This window comes from Corvus brachyrhynchos, unplaced genomic scaffold (assembly GCF_000691975.1).
Source record: "Corvus brachyrhynchos isolate BGI_N302 unplaced genomic scaffold, ASM69197v1 scaffold4, whole genome shotgun sequence".
Lineage (NCBI taxonomy): Eukaryota > Metazoa > Chordata > Aves > Passeriformes > Corvidae > Corvus > Corvus brachyrhynchos.
Window position 1 is genome coordinate 1707566 of NW_008237878.1, and position 21599 is coordinate 1729164.

General features: G+C 42.7%; 1 protein-coding gene and 1 long non-coding RNA gene across 3 annotated transcripts in view; both read left to right on the forward strand.

The window, feature by feature from the left end:
- The window catches only part of LOC108446250, a 15767-nt gene extending 5986 nt beyond the window's left edge, over positions 1-9781 (forward strand). The window contains exons 5-8 of one of the 2 annotated variants that reach the window (XR_001861392.1): positions 1303-1387; positions 6493-6580; positions 9401-9461; positions 9650-9781. This is a non-coding gene — a long non-coding RNA (uncharacterized LOC108446250). The remainder of the gene's footprint in view (positions 1-1302; positions 1388-6492; positions 6581-9400; positions 9462-9649) is intronic. The other variant, XR_001861391.1, reaches the window with a different exon arrangement.
- Positions 9782-10013: 232 nt separating this feature from the next.
- SFMBT1 (Scm-like with four mbt domains 1) overlaps positions 10014-21599 on the forward strand; it is a 119565-nt gene continuing 107979 nt past the window's right edge. Inside the window, exon 1 of the mRNA XM_017732361.1 lies at positions 10014-10194. The gene's annotated coding sequence lies outside the window, so the exon portion shown is untranslated. The remainder of the gene's footprint in view (positions 10195-21599) is intronic.

Consider the following 21599-nt stretch of genomic DNA (forward strand, 5'->3'; position numbering starts at 1 on the left):
ATTATTTTTCCTCTTCATTCCGGCTTTCTTTCCCAATGCAGAGCTGGGAATCTGTGGCCAGGCAAACAGAGCCTTCTACACCCCTCTGCTATGGAATTATCTCTTGGAGCCTGGATTTGTGATGCTGCTCCCTGGTCAGCATCTTCAGCCTTTCTCAGCCTCCTGTGTGGCTACACCTATTTATACCCTGTTAGCAGCTTTACATCCTTTATATGAGGAACTCAAGGCCTGCTAATCTTGCATCATTTGTAGTCCTGTCTAAATTCTGATCTTTACAGCCGCTGCTCTAGAAATGAAAAGATTAATCAAATGCCAGCAGATTACTAGAGCTTCAAACCAGTCAGAATCTGACTGGGAAAACATGTTAATCACTTCTCACTTAACCTGAGCACATACTCCACCCTGTATTTCTCCTCTTGCTCTTGTTCCTGATGTTCTGCATAATGAGCAGCTCTGGTTGACAGATGCAGAAGAAATTAGTGCTTTTTGCCTTCTTTTTTAACAGATATGTCTGTGTTGATGCTCTAGGTACTCTTCAGACATCCTGATCGAGCCTGTATACAGACAGGCAAGATCTCCCTACGAAAATTCACATGTAGAAATACGATTGCGGAGAGTTATAGAATTATTTGTAAGGTTTAGAAAGTACTGCAGAAAAGTAGTAAATAAGTCAAGAAATAAGAATAAGCTACACTATTCAACAACTCATTTATCAGATTTCTGTAATTTGAACATAAAGCTGTTTCAGCAAAAAGCAAAATTTGTTTCAAGTTTTTTAGTATAAATGCATTTAATTTAACAGAAGACGAATAAAAATCCTTGACCTTTATTGCTATTTTGAGCATGTGAATAATGAAAAAAAAAAAGCAGCACTTTTCAAACACTTGAGTTTTTCATCAGCACCTAGTAAATTAGTCCTGCTGGTACAGCTGCAGTTGACAGGATTGCTGCTAAACTGTCCTGGTATGGAGCTGAACTTAGAGCAAATCCTGATATGCCCTTTGGGCAGCAGAGGAGGACATAAAGAAACCGAAGTTTGGGGGGGGGGTTTGTTCTTCAGGAACTTGTCCATGTCCCACCCTACCACAGACCAGTCCATGCATGGTACCTGACACTGATATCTGACTGTATCCCAAAGCATTCACAGTGTACAGATAGACCCTCTCTTCTGAATTGTGCCTACAGACACAATTGGCAGGAGGTAAAGGAAGAAAAGATATTAGTTTGTTTTGCTGTTGTTTCCATCAAGTTAATTACTGATGTGATCTGTGTTGGGTTTTACAATCTTCATCTGATTTTAAGTTTATAGAATGACTCCATTCCCCAGCATACCTTGTTGATTGGATCTGGAAAGAGAGAAGTTCCCTTCAAACAGCTCACAGCTCAGGTGAGTTTAATGGGCTTCATTTTCTTCTTAAGTTTTGGAGTGATTTTCTAATTTTCCTTCTTGTGGTCCTCTAAGACTATTGATATTTGACTGTTGGGGACCAGAGGAGTGTCTACCACTCTGTGGCTGCAGCTCCTGTAAATCTGCAGGTTTATACTTGTGGTGGACTTGGGAAAATACTCATTTTGTGATGGAACTGTGTCTAACACCTCTGGATAAAATGGTACTGCCCAAAACTCTCAAAAATGCTTGGGCTGATCATTTTTATAAATGCATAATAGGGATTTCTGTGATTATGTTATCCAAGTAACTTCAAGGAGAGGCATTAGAAGGTAGAACACAGAAAAGTGACAAACAAAAAACCATTTTATTATAATGAAAACAGTTTCTCATGCTGCTTCTCTCTGCTACAAGAAGGGCAGGGCTGTGCATGCATAAATCACAGCCTTACAAGTATAAAGGAAGAGTATGAAGAAAACCTAAGATCATCCAGACTTTTTTCACATGGAAAAGAATCTGTGGGATGGGAAAAATATTCATTGACTTACAGGAAACAATAAAATGTCCCAAAGAAAATATAGGAGCCAACTGATTTTATGTGCCACCATCTGCAATCTATAAATACCCCCGTGGCAAACTCAAAAGATCTCAGTTTATTTGTGACTGGGAAATGGAGACCAAAAGCAGCCTCATATATAAATACAATGGATTTCACAGCCCCAGGATTTATTGTGTCTCCTTCAGCAATGGGGGTTACACACTGAAACAAAGCTGAGCCATAATGGGAAAACTGTCCTACTTGGGATTTATGAATTTATAAAGGATATAGGCAGTTCTGTTGTGTGATTCAGCAGTAAATCACTGCCTGTGGGTGCCAGAGCTTGCCTCAGGTGGGAAGGTGCTCGTGGAAGGACACAGCACAATTCCCAATGCAGCCACTGGGCACCAAATGGGAATAAAGGGAAGAAGGGTGAGCAGAGAACCTGCCCCAAATCCAAAGTGCTCACTGAAGCACAGCAGTAGCCAGCACTGGAAAGATAAAACTTCACAGCCAATATTTGGAGGGGTTTTTAAATTAGGAAATATATTCTGTCAGGCTTGTATTTAACTTTGTTTGCCTCACCCTTTCCTCACCTTTTGCTCACTGTCTGCCTGTGAGTAGGTTAGGACAGGTCACGGTTACATGCAGGTTTCATTTACCTGTAAATTTAAGTTTCCATTGCTTTATCCCTGCATTATATGACATAAAGTGTTTGATGATGTGCTGCAGCATCTATGAAAGGTTTCTCTTTTCATAATTGCAGCTGCTATATTCAGTTTCGTAAGGGGGGTGGAGTGTGTGGTGATGGAAAGAGAGGTTTCCATCCCCAGTCTGATTGTGGCAGGAAGGTTCTGCTCTCATCCTTGCAGAGGATGTGCATGTTGAGAGACAAGTTTCTGAACAGCAGGCACAGTGCTGTCGAGGCTCAGATGGGATCAGGCTGCGTATCAGACTTCAAATGGGGCATAATCAGGCGTTCCAGACCCCTGCTCATGCTCCTGGAGGATTGGCCTGATTTTCAAAAGTACCAGGCAATCAACAGCCCCTTACTGATTTCAGTGGGAACTAGTCAGCCCTCAGTGCATCAGAAAAATTGGGCTGGTTACCTAGAAACCTGCATATGGTTTTCAAATCTTTACTCTGGGGGTGTTTTATTTTGACTATTTTTTATCGCTGGAACTAGCCTCTGTTTTCCTCTGCTACATATGCTCTTCATATGCTTTTGCTTACTCTGCAAATAGTGGCTTTTTTGGTACACTCAGCCCTGGGAGTTCTGTTGATTAATACATTTTGTCTTTTCTAGATCTGCCTTGGAGGAGTTAAGGAGTTTGGGTTTGGTGATCAAAGGGTGGTTTGCCCTCTCCTCTGTTTCTCCAAAGTTTTCCAATTAATTTTGCTGAATTGGGAGTCTTATTTTTGGTCTCAGCTGACAGAGACCCCCTGCCATTGACATGATTTATAATCACTGAAGTCCACAGGTGACTATTCCTTCTCCCCTTTTGGTACAGTAGGTCTTCTACATGTTGTGATTCAGCCAAATGTCTGCTCTCCCCTCTCATCCCAGGGAAAATGATCAGCAGTAAGAAAGAGGAGGGGTCAGAAACAATGATCTGTGAGCAAGAGCAGAGTTTCAGCAGAGGAAAGAAATGTGTCTGCTCTGACAACACAATCCCAGAGGTGATGGGGCTGTATCCCTGTTGTCCCCTGCCTCCTTCTCCATAAGAGCAAGACAAAAGGGTGTAAATTTTGCAGCAAAGAAAATGCAAGGTGGGTATTAGGGATGCTTCTTGCCTGTTGGGGGTTGAGAGAATGCAGAGGGCTGGATAGGCAGGTTGTGGAGCTTTTGGAGGAGCAATTAAACAAGCAGGTTTTGGGACCATAGGGTGTTGAGTCATTACAGACTGAGGAAAGTTCCATCCAGGGAACTGCAGAGGCGGGAGATCCACAGAGGGCTGCAGCTCCTGTGGGTGGACATGTGGATGGTCCTGAGCAGAAAAGAGGCTGAGAAATGCAGCTCTGGAAGCAGGTCCCTAGAGGAAGGACGGCAAAAGGGGATGACCCTTCCCTTACTGATGTGACTGGAGCTGTCAATGACTGTCACAGCCAGGTGCTGGTTTCCTTCCATCTGACACTGGGAATGTCCTGCTCCTTTGACTGACGTGTGTCAAATAACACACAGGCTGGGAGCATCCAGGGATGCTTGTCCTGCCTCTGCAGCAAGGGGTCTTTGCCTAATTTCACAAGCTCTTTCCCAGTTGTTAGCGCAGAAGCAGTGTCCATCAAGGCAGTAGAGTGCCACTGAAACTGGAAAAACAGCTGGAGTTTGCAGATATTCTTTCAAACCAAAGATCCAAACAGAGCCCTTATTCCCACATTAGCTTGGTACATGTTTTTGTAATCAAAACAGTGGAACAGGCTCACAAACAGCCCTTCCTGAGGGCTTGGAGGGGTCAGAGGTTCTGTCCTTCTTCTCTCAGTCTTACAGCTCTCCACACCTTTCATCAGAGACTGAGGCAGAGTGTCTTTTTGGATAAAACTTCCTATTCCTTATTCCTTTAGCAGCTTCCTGTGCTGCCAGGCAGCAGCATGGGGCATGCCCAGGAGCAGAGCACAAAAGGAATCTCAGCCAGGTCCCCATGTCCCCAGGGCACCTCAGCTAGTTAGAAGCCTCTGTGCAAAGCACTGAGCAGAGGTTTTGTGTAGCCATCGTGACAGTAACGTTCTGAAAGATGCTGCTGATGTCAGTCTGAGACAGGAAACATGTAAGGAATTAGAAACAGACTCCCTTGAAAGAAGCAAGACAACAGGATATATTACAATATCAAAATTTGCTTGACAGGTGGGATTTATATATCACACAATGAAAGAAGCTGTTTGGTGAGTGATACATTTCATATTAAAATATATAAATCATTCACTTGGAGAAGAATTGGACTCTGTGGGCAAGTAGCTTTGCTACTGCATCTGACATGCTGCCTGTTAAAACAGATATATTCATTTATGAATCTGATAATCATTACCTACTTTTTGTGTTTATTCCATGGTAAGATTCAGAATTAGATGCATCAGTCACAGCATCTGACGATACTCTGTGTCTGTTACTGGCCTGATTGTGTTATTCCAGGGTTGCAGGATAGTTAATAATCCCTAGTTAATCAGTGTATCTATTGATTAATATATATTCCCATTAAAGTAAATATAAATCATAATAAATTAGATAACATAACCATAATAAACCTGCTGTATCCAGTATGTAACACACTAAATCAAAATTAGCAATTACTAATTGAAATTATACCCCCTAGTATAGCATTATATAAATCAAAGGCATTTCTCTAAAATCCATGCATCATTCAGAAGATTAATCCTCTGGCAACTGTAAATGTTTTTCTACTACATTCATTTGGCTAAGCTGGATAATGGTAATAGCCTTGAGGTTAAGTACACAACACTGTGTTAGAGCTGATGGGGTGGTTGTTGCCAGGGTGTCCCTCTTGCCCATCTCACTGCACCTACCACTGAGCCCAGAGCGTGCTCAGGGCACTGCACCCACCTTCAGCTCACAGAGTTGAGGGGAGATTGTCTCTGCAATGTGCTGGGAAGGCTTTCACCCTGTGCACTTGGACACAAAACGTTGGGGCACGAAAAGAAAGTGCTCATCTGAAAGCAACATCGGGGCTTTGGATGATCCCAAACCCACTGGGGCTTTCCTCTTCCTTACTTTGTGCTTGGAACTTGAAAGACTTGAGAGGAGTGTTTTGAATTTCACTCTCCAACATCCCAGGGAGTGGATGGGAACACCCAGAGGAACTGCTGTCCCATGAGAGGGCAGGACAGTGACTGAGTAACTCTGCACTGACCCAACAGCCTGGCATGGACAGCATCAGGCCAGAGGGAGGGGATGCTGCCGGGGTCCATGGAGGGTATCTGGAGAGAAATACCCATAATTAATGATTTTGGAGTGCATTTCTGTAGGGATCACCCCTGCTCTGTCAGCAAGGGTCTGGAGAAGCTCGGCTTTGCAGCCCATGCAGTGGGGGGAAATGCTGATTGCTCTGGGGTGAGGAGAAACAGGTGAGGCAGCCTGAGCTCCCTTCTCTTGCAGCAGCCTCACAAAATGTCCTCATCACACCCAGAAACCCAAGTGGAGGTTACACAAACCTCTCCTGCTTGCTTTGCATTTTCAAAGCCGAGGACTGGGCACCAGTCCAAACCCATAATCTGTGTGAGGGCATGTCACAACAAATAGGAAAGGGATAATTAGAATTTTATGAAGTGGCTCTCTATAATGCTACCTACTGTTTACTTACCAACAATTTTAAATTTAGCAACTGATGCATTTTTAAGACCAATTAAAAGAAACCCTCTAAGAAGCTCATATTTGCTCGTAGTTATGTGGGTTTTTTAAAACAACCCCATTTCCCCAGTGGAACCAATGTGTGTGCACGTGTGTGTGTGTGTCTGCTCATAAAATGGTACTGAAATGTATGAGAGCATAGGAATGTGGCTTAGCAGATAATAACTCTTGATTTCATTGTTTCAAGTGTTGTGTTTTTTCTAAAAGTCAAGGAAAGTCCAGTTCACTGAAGAGAACAGAAGAGAATGAATCATTCCTGGGCTTTCAGCAGTTTGGGAGAAGATTCATATAACAGGTAAATCTAAAAGCAACCCGAGATGGAATGATTTCTTCATTGTCGTTGATCACAGCTGTGTAACTAAGCTAAAGTGGTTTTCTTTTACCCCAGGCTGGGCTCTATTTCAGTGGTATCTCACACCTCTACATTGTGTCCAGATACAGTAATTTGACATATTGTTTGGGAAAAAAAAGGTGCTTTGGCAAGACACTGCATTTTATGTTATTGATTTGTTGTAGCTAATAGAGCTGCATGGATATTCTTATCCATGGGCAAATCTGAGAGTATTAATCTACCCACACAAAGGTTTGTTTTAAAAGCCAACGCAGAGAATGTAGCTCAGCTCTTGACCAATATTTGATATCTGATCACCACTGAGGCTCCCAGTGCACAAACAGAACCACAATGCAGGGGCAGGGCAGCCTCTGCTGTGTCCTGCCAGGAAATCACCCCCCTCTTCCAGCCTTAACACAGCTGGACCTGGGCACTGCTCTCTCCTTCTTACAGCACTTGGAGGGCCATGGTTTGAGGAGGAAGACAGGGAAATCCTGTGTCAGACAGAAGGGCTGTGAATCATGGGGTAAATTATCCTTGAGCATAACCTGACAGGGATATGGGACAACTCAACCTCACTCCCTGTTTGACTTAGCTTCAGGTATTTAAATCCAGTTCTCCCACCCATGAGAACACTGCCCTGGAAAATGTTTGCCCTGCTCTCAGCAAGAATTTCTTTGTGCTTCCTCCCTGCTATGGCAGCATTGTGCTGCCCAGCTCTGGATCTCTGTGTGTGCATCTCTGGCATGCCAGAGTTAAGGCTGGGTGGTTTAAGGAGTTGACTTGTGCTTATAAAGGTAACCCCATTAGACATCATCAAGGTCCAATCTGTTCATGTAAAAAGCCTCACGTTTAAACACTGAGCTACATCCAAAATCTGAAAGTGTTGCTCCATGGTGCTCATGATTAATATGTGTAATAAGTTTTCATGATGTGGACAGGGTGAATGGTGAAATGGATTCAGGTCTTTTTATTTTCTTTTTAGCTTGTTATTATCTAGAGAAAAAAACACTAATTACTAGAAGCTAATAGCTAGTGTGTTACTTATCCTCTTAATTAGAACCCTAATTATTAAGTGTGGTGATAACCACTAGTCAGAACATATTTGCTTTTTAAGACTTTGTTTATCTGTCTTCCCATTCCCTCTTTTTAATGACACTGATACCAGCAGAGTTGCTGGAAAGGGAATACCAATAATTTCCCAGTGGGAAATGAGTCATTTTGAGTCTCCTGAACACTGTTATGATTTTCATTCTGTTGTAAAATGCTTTTCACCTTTGAACTGCTGGCTTGTGTTAGATTCTGATATTAAAGTGCCAACATTCGAACCTGTGAGAATGAACTCAGGCCAGCAGAAAAGGTCACCTCAGCAGCACAGGAGCTCACTCAGCTTCTGCCATGTGGGAGGCTGGAATGCTCCTGAACAACACGGTCTTCAGCTGCCCATCCCAAAATCCTGAGGGGTTCAGTGAAGGATTGCTCATCATGCCTACCTAAAGTTATCATGTCCGGTTGGGATGTAGCTCCACTGACAATCTCCTGCTCTTCATCCTTTGGAGTGGGAGGCTGGGATTTCTGGGTGCTGCCGTCCCCTGTGTCTGCTCTGAGCCCAGCACCCACTGCCACAGGAGGTGTCTGTTCCAAGTTCATCCTTGCTCAAGGGAAATGCCAAGCAACTACATGTGAAGTGTTAATAAAATAGCTGTTTAAGTAGAGAATTAAGTGTAAATACCTGCCAAAAATCCTGTATTGAGGTGATTGGTATAGATGGGCCACTGCCAGAAGTTGTAATATTACAGCATTTTTATGGAATCTTATTAACTTTTGCCAGGGAGTGGCACATTGGAAGTGACTGAAGTCAGTGATTTAAGATGTGTGGCAGAGGGGAAGAAAGATTTCTTGATTACAGAGAGCAGTGTATGGCTGGGCATGAGCTGGATGTGCTGCAGCACACCAGAAGAAGTACTCTGTTAGCTGTAAAATCTAATGGAAGGAGCAAGACGCCCCTGCTCCTGCCCTTGATTCTTGGGAGTTTGGATTACAAAGTGCTTAAAGGATGTGGCTCAGAAGAGATGTGTTAACTGTATGTACAGTCGGTGTTTCTGTGGCCTCATTAGCATTCACAATGCTGCACACTGATTTGACATTGTTTCTGCCCCAAGGAGCTTGAAATCTAAAGGCAAAACCCTGTGACCATCTGAAATCTGAACATTTCTAGGAAAGCTCTGAAGAAAGGATTCATGAGACTGTGAACAAATATGTTTTGGTTGCCATGTCAGAAGCAGGGAGCAGGCGGAGGAGAAAAATAGTGAGAGAGTCCTAATTGTTGTCAGCTTGATTCCAGCCTTGTTCACCCCGACAGACTCTTTGTCTGTCTTACATCAGGCTTTGCTGATTTACACTGATGTAAGCAAGAACATTCTCCATGCTTTTATCCAACACAGCTGCTGCTGGAGTGGTTTTAACCCCCTGGTCCTTCTGCCTTGTTCAGTCTTTACAGGTGCACGGGGAGGAGCAAGAAGCAGCACAGCCAGGCAAGGTGGGCAGGCAGCTGGTGGTGCTTCTCCATGCAGGGACACACTTGGAAGAGCTGCAGGGGTTGATCTGTACTCCTGCACAGCACCTGAAGCTGGCCCCAGTTTTTCTGAAAAGTGATGACCTTCCATGTAGGCATCTTTTCCTTTGGGGTGTTCTGAGCTACCGAGAGCACTTGGTCTGGGTGAAGTGCAGGTTGTCCATCACATGACCAAAAAACCTTTTCTCTTGTTCCCTTCTGATTTTCAGATGTAAGCTCCGTTACTGGCAGTAGAAAATTTTGGTTTCCTTGAAAGACACTCAGCCCAAGGTGGGTGGGGGTTTCTTTGTGGAAATAAATATGATCAGCCCTTTCTGATTCCAATTCTTGGCAATGCTGCAAGAGACAACAGGCTTCAAAAGCAGCTCCCTTTTCTGTGCTGGTTTATAAATGTCTCTGTAGCTATACTAATAGCATAACATGTTCTCTTTTTTTTCTTTTTTTTTTTTTTTTTCCAGCTCTCTTCTGCTGGAGGGGTGCTGCAGCAAGAGATGGAGAGGAAAGAAAACTCTTTGTCTTGAGGATTTGGCACATGCTGTCAAGATGCCACCACTTAGATGGGACCCAGCTCCCTGAGCACCAGTCCCTTGAGGCTCACCAGGTTTCCTTGAAAGACACTCAGCCCAAGGTGGGGGGGGGTTTCTTTGTGGAAATAAATATGATCAGCCCTTTCTGATTCCAATTCTTGGCAATGCTGCAAGAGACAACAGGCTTCAAAAGCAGCTCCCTTTTCTGTGCTGGTTTATAAATGTCTCTGTAGCTATACTAATAGCATAACATGTTCTCTTTTTTTTCTTTTTTTTTTTTTTTCCAGCTCTCTTCTGCTGGAGGGGTGCTGCAGCAAGAGATGGAGAGGAAAGAAAACTCTTTGTCTTGAGGATTTGGCACATGCTGTCAAGATGCCACCACTTAGATGGGACCCAGCTCCCTGAGCACCAGTCCCTTGAGGCTCACCAACACTCAGCAGAGTGTTTTGTAAGGTCACAACATGTCCCACTGCCAGGTAAATTCCATTTGTCCATCTTGCCTGGGAGGCTGGGCTGTGCTGGTGTCTCCCACACCTCTCTATTATGAAGTCTTACAGGCTTCTCCAGTCCTGCCTGCAGCAGTTAAGCTTTGGCTTTCAAGTGTGGTTTTTTGCATCCATGCAAGTGTTTCCGTGCAGTGATCAGAGGAGCTTTCAGCACGATTTATTTATTATCATTCTCTAATATAACACTTTCTTAAAACATTTATGTACATTGCTAGGAAAATGTGTGATCACTTAAAATTGAAAGCTGCCTGTTGCTGTTGGAGCATTTTAAAGAAGTTAATGACTACTGGGGTGGGGACTAATAGCACAGTGCTTTCTAATTTTGTGTTCGTTTTATGCTTTTTAGCACAAAAAATGGCACCCAACTGTAATATGTTTGCTCACACAGAATTACATGTGCTGAAGGTGCCACCTGATGTTTCCTGATGTTGCCACACTTGAGGCCTCTGTGTGACATTTGTCTCTGAAGATTTCTGGTCACTGTACTAATAGTATCATACATAGAATATAAGGGATAGAGAGTCCTTCCAGGTGTGATCTGCTCAAAGATGCCTCAAATTTCATAATTATTCATGATAATGGCCCATGGACAGGAGACACATTTTCTCTGTGGAAATGACAGGAAAGTAATTTCTGAAACTCTGTGGGTCTGTGCATTCAGCATTCCCTGGGAAGGAGCCTGTATTGGCACAATTCCCTTGCACAGGGTTCTTGTCCTTACTGGCCACTGGCAGAACTGAGTTCACAGGTATCTGTATGTTGCACTGGGTTTCTTTCCCTCTGAGCTGGAGAAGTGCAAGGAAATAAAATCATTAAATTGTCCCAGCAGCAGGAGTCCAGTGAATGGGTAATTGTCACACAATGTAAAGGTGTTTGAAAGAGTGGAGGAAAAAATAATCTAAATGTTCTCCTTTTTCTGGGAAGATGTATTATTATTTATGAATAATTTTTGCTGTTGAAGGGAAGTGGAAGATACAATCAGAGACACCATAAAAATGAAATGTATAAAGTGTTATTTACATTATATTGGAGAAGAAGGAACCACTGGCAGGGGGAATACTGGTTTATTTAAATACAAAATCAGGTTATTCAGAATTGTATTCTTAGATTAACTGCTGTACAAAATGTGGTCCATAATTCTTCCTGCAGTAGAAATATGAACCCTGGTGAGCGCTGCTAAGGCTCTGTAAGTTTTGTTTGTATCTCCAGACCATGCTGGTGTCTGGGGTTGGGGCTATATTCTGCTGCAGCAGGAGCTGAGCAAACCCAGAGCTGAGTGAGAGGCAGTTTTCTGAAAAGTTTCCTGTCCCTACAAAGAGTGAGAGAACCAGTGAGACCACAGCACCCAGCACTGGAACCAGCACTGCTGGTGTGGAGCATCCACAGCCCAACCGCCTGGGGCAGGAGCTGTCACTGTCCTTCTTCCTATTCTTAAAGAATAGACCAATTTTTAATGAGGTTTGCTACTAATTTTCAACATTCAAAGGTTCATCACTACATCAAGACATGAAATTATCCCTACAGATCCTCTTTGTCTGTCAAATCTATGGAACCAGGGTTATATTTGGGATGCTTCCTGCTCTCTTTATCCATCCATTGCTTGTTACAGTGCTAGAAGCAAGATCTGGAGAGATCTTGGAAGACAAAGATAGGACAGAAAGGAGAAAAAGAACACATTTCTTAGTTCCCAAGATGCATTTGGAGACTGGTGTTGCTGGACTTTGTAGGTAGATGTCGCACCTGATTTGTAGGATGGGTGATCTGTAAAGAAAGTTTTTTGCATTTTCTGTTTCAGTCTGTCAGTAGTGGAGCATGAACAGGCATGAAATTTCATAATCTCAGATATTTGCACTTCTGTATTTTACCATAAAATTGACTGCTTTCTCAGATTGGAGCGATTGGACTGTGCTGAACAGATTAGGGTCTGTTAGCACAGGGCAATCCTGCTCATCCATTAAACAGATGAGCACTCAAAAGGGGATTGTAGTGTTGGAAATTCTACCCAGAAGGTGATAACTATGGCCATGAAGAACATTTTCTCATCTCTTCCTACTGACAGAAAACCAGCCCAAGTAATGTAGGTTTATAGCATATCAGATCCCTGCCAAGGGAAAAGCATTGCTTAAAATCAGCTCAAACCTGCTCTTTCCATTGGGAAAGGGAGTTCCTACAGAACTGCAGACTGTGGTGGGTGCTTTCTGCTTTGCATGAGAAATGACAGTTCCTGAGAAAAGGAAAAAGCCTTGCATTGAAAGTTTGGGGTTTGATAAAGATTCCAAAGTTTTGGTGAGAGCTGGAGGAAGTTTTATGTTCTGACCCAGCAGCACAGAAGTGCAAGGAGCAAAAAAGGACTGTGCAGAGTGAGATACTGCTTTAGAAATGTCCAAAACATTTCTTTCCCTTGACAATCTGCTCCACTTGCTGTCATGATCAGCTGCTTCCTCAATCCCTGCTTTGATGTGTTCAGGGGGAAATTCTAACCAGTGCTTTGGTTTGCCTGCAACCCTCTGTGTGTGTGTGTAACCATGCTTGGGAAAAGAATAAAGGAAAAGCACTTTTGCTTTCTTTTCAAAGAGGAGTTCTTCCTTCTGAATACTGAAATAAAGCTGATGGATGAAACACAGTTCCAGGTCACCACCTCCTGAGCCATAGGCTGGTGGTTCTTGATGCTCGGACCCTCTGGATGCCCAATTTCTACATCTGCATGTGAGGCTGAACACCACAGTCTGCAAATATCTTAAAGAAAGGTCTGGAAAGATGAGGAAGCCTGGATTTTATTGACACAAGGCACAAGATTCTGAATGGCCCATGCATAAAGCTGCCTATAATGAAATGTCTGCACAAAGCAAATACAACAGTGCAACTCCTTTTTACCATTACGACACCCCACACAAAGCACAGACTTTGTGAATAATTGGCACAGTGATATATCCTCAAATTTATGGTATTGCACCAAGTTTTTCACTGTGAGAGTAAACACAGGGGATGTGTTATCTGTCAGGGGTAAGAGGGGACAGGCAGGCTCAGAAGCTGGAGATCTGGAACAGTCCCTCGTGAGCAATGTCCACAATCCAGGGAGAAAATGAAACACTGCCAAGTGTTTAAAAATCATTCATTTTATTCCAGTATTACTCAGTGCCTGTAGCTCGGTGAAATATTGTTTGGAAAGCTGATTGTTCAAATGGGTGTGGATATAAAACCGAAGAAAATGCTGCCCTTGGAGGCAAGGCCATAGTCCTTAGTTACAGTTAGAAGCAAATAAATAGTAACTATTACTCTGCAGCCTTTTGAGAGCTTTTTGTGCTCTTAAATCCATGAATGACTGTGTGGGGGAATAAAGAACTAAAAGCTAACCTGCTTAAGATAAAAACAAGTTCTAGGAGTTTTCTCTGCTAATTTTGGCTCAAGACTCCTGCTGAGCCTAAAGTAAACACTGTGAAATTGGAAGAAACCAAATAGGCTGTTTAGGGGGTTTTATTACACTCATTATTTTTATTTTTCCTTTTGTCTTTTTTTGATTTTCCTGGCAGCACCTGCTAGTCCCTGCCTATATGGCCTATGGGATTTCTCCTCCTTTCTTTAAGCTCATTCTTTCCAGAGTTAAAAGGTTCTGGTTACTTCAGAGACAGAAGTCAGACCGTGCCATGTATTGTTCGCAGAATGCATCCAGAACTCCTCAGGTTCCAAAGTTACAGGACACTCAATAAAGTTCCTTAGAGGAGGTTTGATGATGGCAGGATGCACAGGAATTATAGGAGAAAAGTTCTGGGTGATTTGTATGGTTTGAAAAATGGTGTTGGCTTACAACCTCTGGACTTAGTCTTGAAAAATGTCCTTTAAAAATCAAGACAGAATTTGGGGATTTCAATTTAAATCAACCTGAGAAACCATAACTTGAGTCATCAGTACTGAAACATGAGTCACTTGTTTGCCAAAACAGGCAAAAATGTCTGTTCTTTGTTAGAACTCTGATTAACCAACATCAGCTTTGAAAAACTGGCAGGTCTCATCAATACTTCCAGATAGCACAAGTGGAGATCAATACTTACACTGAGATCTGAAAGGGGGAAGGTGAGGCTGCTCCTCATTTTCCCCACGGACCATTGCTTTACCTGCTCTCGAGTATAATCCTTTTCAGCACAACCAAACTTTTCAAGTTTTCATTTTTAACATTCAATCCACTTTGAAATTCTTTGAGATGGACTTCAAATTGAATTTGGTTTTGGTATTCTGAGAGCAGCACAAGGAGTTCATATAATAATACTACATAAAATGATTGCCAACTTTTTACTTTGGAGGCTTTTACAAAAATTCCAAATCACTACTTATAAGTGCAAATATTTACATATACAGACGAAAATCTGGCTATAATTTTTATTTTGCGGACCACATTTCAGAGCCAAGACATGAAAGAAGTGGATTCCTGGGCTACAGAGTCAGGTTGGTTTATTTCTTGCTAATAAATTTCTAACAGTGTACATGTTTACTGAGATTTTCAAAATTAGCCTTTTCTGGGAAGGTTTGGAACATCAGTTGTCGGGGTGTACTTTAGAAATACAGTTCTGTATTCTATTTACCCTCAGTCCAAGCAGATGCTCTGGGTGGCATCTCTGCCCATGGCAGAGGGATTGGAACTAGATGGTCTTTAAGGTCCCTTCCAACCCAAATCATTCTGTGATTCTATTTTGAGCTCACAAAACGGCAAATTCTTAATCTTTGTGAATTTTTGAGGGTCATATAGTTAATTTGTCACTAATTCTATCCAGTTAAGTACAAACTTACCTGCAGAATGGAATTATAGGGAGGTTCCTTTGTCTTTAATTTTTGGCAACAATGGTGTGTGTGTGTGATAGCTCAGATTGGAGAGTGAGTATCTGAGTTTGCTTATCAGATAGCTGAGTAAGCAAACCTGTCTGTCCTCTTCCTTTTTATAAAATTTCCACCCATCTGACCACTTTTATCTTGGAGAGAATGGGAAGAAAAAGCAACTTTCCCCACTGAGCTTTAAAGACTGCTGGTGAAATAAACAGTCCCACTCAGCAGAAAGTTATCCTCAGTGAGTGGGTACATTGGAAAGGTTATGAACTAAAAGAAAAAAGCAAAGGCCTAAATTGGATTGCTGGCAGCAGCTCCTCATGTTTCACTTAAGCCACTTTAGTTAAAATGACTTTCCTTTTTGTTTGCCAGGAAAAACAAGATGCTTTGTTTAAGTTCATTACCTCTAATATTTTATGAGTAGGTGAGTACTGAGCTATGCTCTGTTTTCTATGACCTGGACTCTGAGATGAGAGCCTTGCTGTCTGGGAAGTTGCCATTCTGTGCATTCTACTGGGATGCAGAGCATCCACCATTGTGCACAGACTCTCTCTGAGTTTCCATTTGTACCCTCTCTGTGCTTGGGTTTGCAGCCTCAGCAGCTGTGCTGCTTAAATAGGGGGGAAGTGCTTTTTTCTCCCACTTAGTTTTATTCTTTGCTTCTCAATGTTGGGCACAACTGAGAAGTTTCTCTCTTGGGTCAGGAATAAGATCAGATTTAAAGCACAAACGTGGTCTGTGCTCACCATCCCAGGTTCCCTGGTGCCTGTAGAGGTGTAGGAGATGATTTTGCTGGGAAACACCTTTCCTGCTGGCTACAATGGACAAAATTCCCTGTGTTCTCACCTTCCTGGACTGATGTGTCCACAGCACACAAATATTCTGCATCAGGCTCTGGCCCATTTGTCCTCTGCCTGAGGCTCGCTGGCTGCTCGCTGCCATGTAGGATACCAGATTCTTTGGGATGCTCTTTCACAAGAATTTACTACACACGAGAACAAGGACCTTTCCCTGTAGGCAGGTCGAACTCAGATGTTACTAAAGATCTGGGACTTGTCCCAAATTGTCACTAAATCATGGCTCTTCTGAGGAATAAAAGCATTTTTTAACTCTGCTCCTGGTTTCCTTGGCCGCATCTGGTTTAGTCTGGGTGCAGCCACACTGGAGGTGTTGCTGTGGGTCCCTGCAGGGCTGTTCCTGGAGAAACAGTGCCAGAGGCACCTCACTGATGCCAAGGAATCTTCAGTACACAAAGGGGGTCCTGCTATTATGCATTAATCTCATTTCAGAGCAAAATAATTGAGAAGACAGAGTATCACAAGGAATGATGGAGGGTTAAAGAGCAACCTCTGTAAAAAGGGTATGAATAACTTGAGGAAGGCACATCAAAGTGCTCTCTTGGGCTAAGAAGCAGTCCAGCCTCATCCAGAGACTGTAAATAATATTGCCCCCAGGGTTCTGCTGCTCAAGCAACAGTACAATAAAATTCTTTCTGCAGACCATGGGCTCGATTTGGATGCTGGTGTTACTGCAATTTCCAGAAAGTTTAAGTACTGCAAAGACAGTGGGAACTCAGCAGTTTGGCTTCTTCCTGGCGCCTGCCCCGAGCCCCCCACAAACACAGAAATTGCAGCTACAGAGGACTGGGACTGTGGGCCAGAACAGCCCCAAGCCCTCCCCAGTTTACACAGAGGCCAGTTTCTTTATTTGAAAACCAGAACGAAACAAAACCTCACAAAACAAAACAAGTAAAGCTGCTGCTTTAAGGGCTCTTTCTTCAGTTTTAGCATCCTCTAAACGACTCAAATGGACTTTGTAGGCAGACACGAGGCACACTGTGGGTGAGGATTAAGCAAGCCCAGTTTAATCCTACAAGGAGTAATCAAATGTGAAAACACCCTATCCTTTCCCCTTGGGGGACGTTCAGTGAGTGGCTGTGTTCAGAGCAAGCTTTGTTGTTGGCTGGAGCCACCTCCTTGCTGGTTTTCTAATATTGCAAGAGTTGATGCAACCCTGCCTATTAACTTTCTATTTTATGTTCTGTATATTTTTATTATGAAAGAGGGTAGGGAAACCAGTGTGCTTGGCTGATCAGGTTTATTTATATCCAGCCCTGGTGTTGCCATTATGACTGGAACACACACAGTAAAGAACTGGGATCTTTTGCCTTTTTTTGAGAGAAATACCAGGTATTCAAGGCAAGTTGTTAGGGGACATGGTGAGCAAGTTTTATTTTAGAAATGTCATTCCGTGCTACGTGGAAATTGAAAACATCCATTCCAGGTGTCTTTGAGCATTTGGAAATGATGGTCACCTGAAAGCTTTGACCCAAGTTTCACACAGAAGGCAAAATGAGTAACAGTAACTAAGTGAAAAGGAAAAATTAATTGTCTTTTTCTCCCTGGAGAAGAGATCCATTCTGCTGGAGCTGGATAATACTTGGAAGCTACAGAGCTCCTTTTCATTAGAGAAATGAAAGGCTCATCATCCCTAGAGCTCTTAATTAGGCACCTTTTGCCATTCACAAAATTCTGTGTCTCCGCTGTCAAGTCCTATTTGTTTTAAAAATTGATTCATTTTCTTCAGTTCTTTTGTTGGGCAGCAGAAATGAATAGACCAAATGAGTCCAAACACTTTGTAAATTGTAAGAGGTTTAATATAATCAGCGTGGCCACGCCAAGCTCAGAGAACAAGTGTACAGCAGTGCTTTGGTGCCAAACGCTCACAGAGCAATAACAAAAACCACGTTCAAAGTGGAGAGGGCTACAGAGGAGAGGGAAAAAAGTACATATGGAGTATTAGCTCCCTGCAGACCTATATGGTACTCTTTCATTTATGGTGGCTATTAATCCACAGGAATGACATATCAGTTAGGTGGCGGGGATCAAAATGAAAGTGCTTGGTTTTAAAAATACTCAGGCTGAATGTTTTTAGTGTAGGTTTTCTGATGAAAAAGGTTTAAACCTTTCATTTAAAGGAGGAGGAACTTCTTTTTCAGCACCACCTGAAAAATAATGTCTTTTGGGTGTTGAATATAAACTGAGATCAACTGTGTTTGTGAGCCTTCCTTTGAAGCGTTTCCCCATATGATAATATTCAGTGTCTGTTTACAAGGCTTTGATTTCATGCAGGAAACAACTGCTTTTGTACAAACATGTAAATGTATATATGAATGCGAGTGTTTGCATATAAATGTTTCCTCTTCATTGTTTTCTTGTTTTAAAAATCTCAACCAACCTTGAAACAGGAACAAAACAATAACCATTGCTAGTGGGACCTGACTGACTGGAGCTCATCAGTGAACCCAAGCAAAGCCGATGCAAGTTGCACCCTGCAGGAGGCTGAGCCTTCCAAGTGTGTGCTTGCTGCTTTCCAGGCTGAGAAGGTTCTCCAGTTACTGCATTTTCAGGTTTGCATGATCTGTTCAAGAGGTAGCACTAAATACACAGAAAGTTTTTCTGCAGAATTTTGTGTGAACATTCTAGGTTTTTTCCAAAACCCATCTTCTAGGTTTAAAGCTACTTTAAAATTGTTTTTTTCATGGTTAGAGGGGCAAATGGCCCATTATTAATCAGTGTGCTGCATTTTGGAAGGTGCAGACAGGGAAAGGTAAGTATTTAACTTGTGTAGAAGCTGTACATTCTGAGGAGAAAGAGTTTTAGATAAAGGCCAGCATGATTAGAGGAAAAGGGTAGATATAACTGATTGAAAGTCTTACAGGAGTAGTTTTCACACTGATTATCTGATTGTCTTTTCAGTACATACATCTTTCTCTTTAAAAGTGGTGCCAGTTTGAGTCAGTGCTTCCTGTGTTGTGTGGTTGCACAGGTGAGCTGTACTGGGAGAAAGCCCCAAAGCCTTTCCTCACATGCACATGAAGGGTGACAGACCATGTGTTAGATGCGTGATGTATCCCTGCGAGCTCCATCAGCCAAATTGTGCCAACACTGGTGTCTCAGCTGTCAGTGTGAGGTTTCAGTCATCTTTTTTCTCAGCCTGTTAGAGAAGTTGTCAGAAAAAGTATCAGTGTATTAGAAACAGCTTAAGAAATTATAAAAAATGCTCACCTCTTGTATTTCTGTGCCCATTTGTTTTTGCTGGTGGCTTTTCATGAGATCCAACACAAATACCTTTATTTAGTTGAGTACAGTGTGATTTGCTTTTTAGTTCCTTCTTTTCCAAAGATAAGGAGGTCTTACTCCTACTTTATTGATTGAAAGTTGAAATTTCCATAAGCACACTGAGAGTCTTGCTGACAGAGCAGTGTAAGCAAATTGTCTGAGAGGTACTCCCTTCCCAGAGGATGGAATCGAAGAGGATTTATGGAAGAGCTTCACACAAGAAGGAGTTCTGCTTTTTCCCACATGTAGGAAGTGCTCACAATGCCCAGCTCAGATTGCTGAGTTAGATCATGGACATTGCCAACAAGGCCTTCTCCAAAGGCAAGTGCAGCATTTCATGCACACATTTTTTGCCCAAGGTTACAAAAGTCCCTGCAGTCTGTATTTTGCTTACAGACATGAGAGATGATCCATGCACGTACTCTGCATTTGCACTGGATTATCTGTAATTTGCAGCACAAGTTCTTTTGGGTAATGAAAGTGAAAGCATTAAACATGAGGGCCTGCTGGAGCTGTGCAAAACCCATCAGAGGCACCCTGTAGACTCTTAACTTACTTATTTGCACTTTAAAAATATCCTTGGGTCACCACCTGTGGAAATTCAGAATGAAACTCTACTCAGAAAAGCAGTTTCATCTGGTGGGGTATCAGGGCCAGGCATCTGGTGGTGTCAGAATGAAAATGTGACACGTTGTGTTCAGCCAGACCTGAGATGAATTCTGAAAATTGCTCAAGCTGGAAAGCTTTACATGATTTGAGAGGAGGATGAGCTGCTGAAATGCTCAGCAACCACTGCAGATCCCTCATATGTGTTGAGCAACACAGGATTAACAAATCTCAGGCCCGAGAGAGAAAAGTTATTGGGGGAGAATGTGAACCATGCAAAGCCTCGTGTTTGTTTCTGGAGATTGGACAGCTCCAGTAAACCACTGGGTAGCTGGCAAAACAGTATGAAAATCTGCAGCTGTTTCCTTTGCCAGCAGGTTTGTTTAACCCCTGACAGAATCAGTCCAGTAAAGGTGAAGGGTCTGGCCACGGCTCCAGTTTTTGAGTTTTAATCAGTCTTTGAGCAGTTAGCTCAAAGCTGTGTTTCAAATCACAATAAGTCATGATTTGGACCTGTTTTTACCTTTCCATCTGAAATTAGGATGCTCAGGTTAGCCCTGCTGGTGACTGGGAGAGCCATGGTTAGAGGACACATGAAAAGAATCTGAATTCCAGTTTTCCCTCCTGTGTGCAGCACTTCCAGAGCGCCAGCACTTGCAAACAGCTGTGTTAACACATCTGGAACTGCTCCCATGGGGATCCATCATGCTAGGAGCCCTCCATAGCTCTGGGAGCACACCCTGGGGCTCAGGCAGGCATGAAACCAAGTGAAAGAGCTAATTCCTGACAGGAGAGCACTGCCACTCGTGTTGCTTTGCTGTGACAAACAGAGGAGGTGGTTACAAACCTATGTCTACATCTTCCCATTTCACTCAGCTCCAGTAATTATTGACAGGTCTAATTGCCATCAGATGGCTGTATTTTAGTGCAGGACAGTATCAAAGACCCCAAAAGCTTCTGTGAATGTGTGGGTTTTACCTGGAACCTTTGGAAGACAGAGAACAGTACTGATTGAAAAATTGCAGAAATCACAGAATCAATTAGGTTGGAAAAGACCTCTGAGATCATTGAGTCCAACCTGTGACCCAATACCACCATGTCAACCAGACCAAATAATGATTTCTGAAACCAGTGGGAGTTTTGCTGACATATACCAGATATTTCAACATTCTAAAACCAGCTACAAATAAAACTGGCAGCACTCAACTAAATGGGAGCAGGAAGGAAAATGTGTTAGGGAAGGGAAAACAAATGCTCCATTTACATAACAATAAAACTTTATATAAAAAAAGAAGCAACCTGGCAGTGTAAAATACCTTTCAGTACTGCCTGCTCAGGGCAGCATAGTAATGCCTGACTGAGTAATCTCAGCTGAGAGATGCAATGTGGTGGGAGATGCAGAGGATGTGTTTAATCACCCTGTTCTTTGCTAAGTGAGTCAGATAAAAGACTGTGTGAGGCCCATAGTCAGAGGAAGGAAGTTACTGTCAGTCCTGGGCATTGAAACTGAATGATTGTACATTTTAAAAGTTTCACATATTACAGCCTTCTGAAAGATTTGTTGATTCAGGGATCCTAAAACAACAAACAACCCAATGTTAAAGGACAGCCTTGGCAAGGGACGTACTGTCAAACTCTGCAGCTGGGGGAATGTGGCCACAAGATATTGATTTTGTAGAGTCCTGAAATGATTTGGGCCCACTACTATTTCCATTACAGCTTTAAAACAGAGTCTGAAAATGCCTGTGTTTGGAAGAAGCAATTCTGTGCTGAATTTCCCTGGCAAATCCCATCACTCACTCTAAGAGAGGAGAAGTTGCTGAACTCGCACAT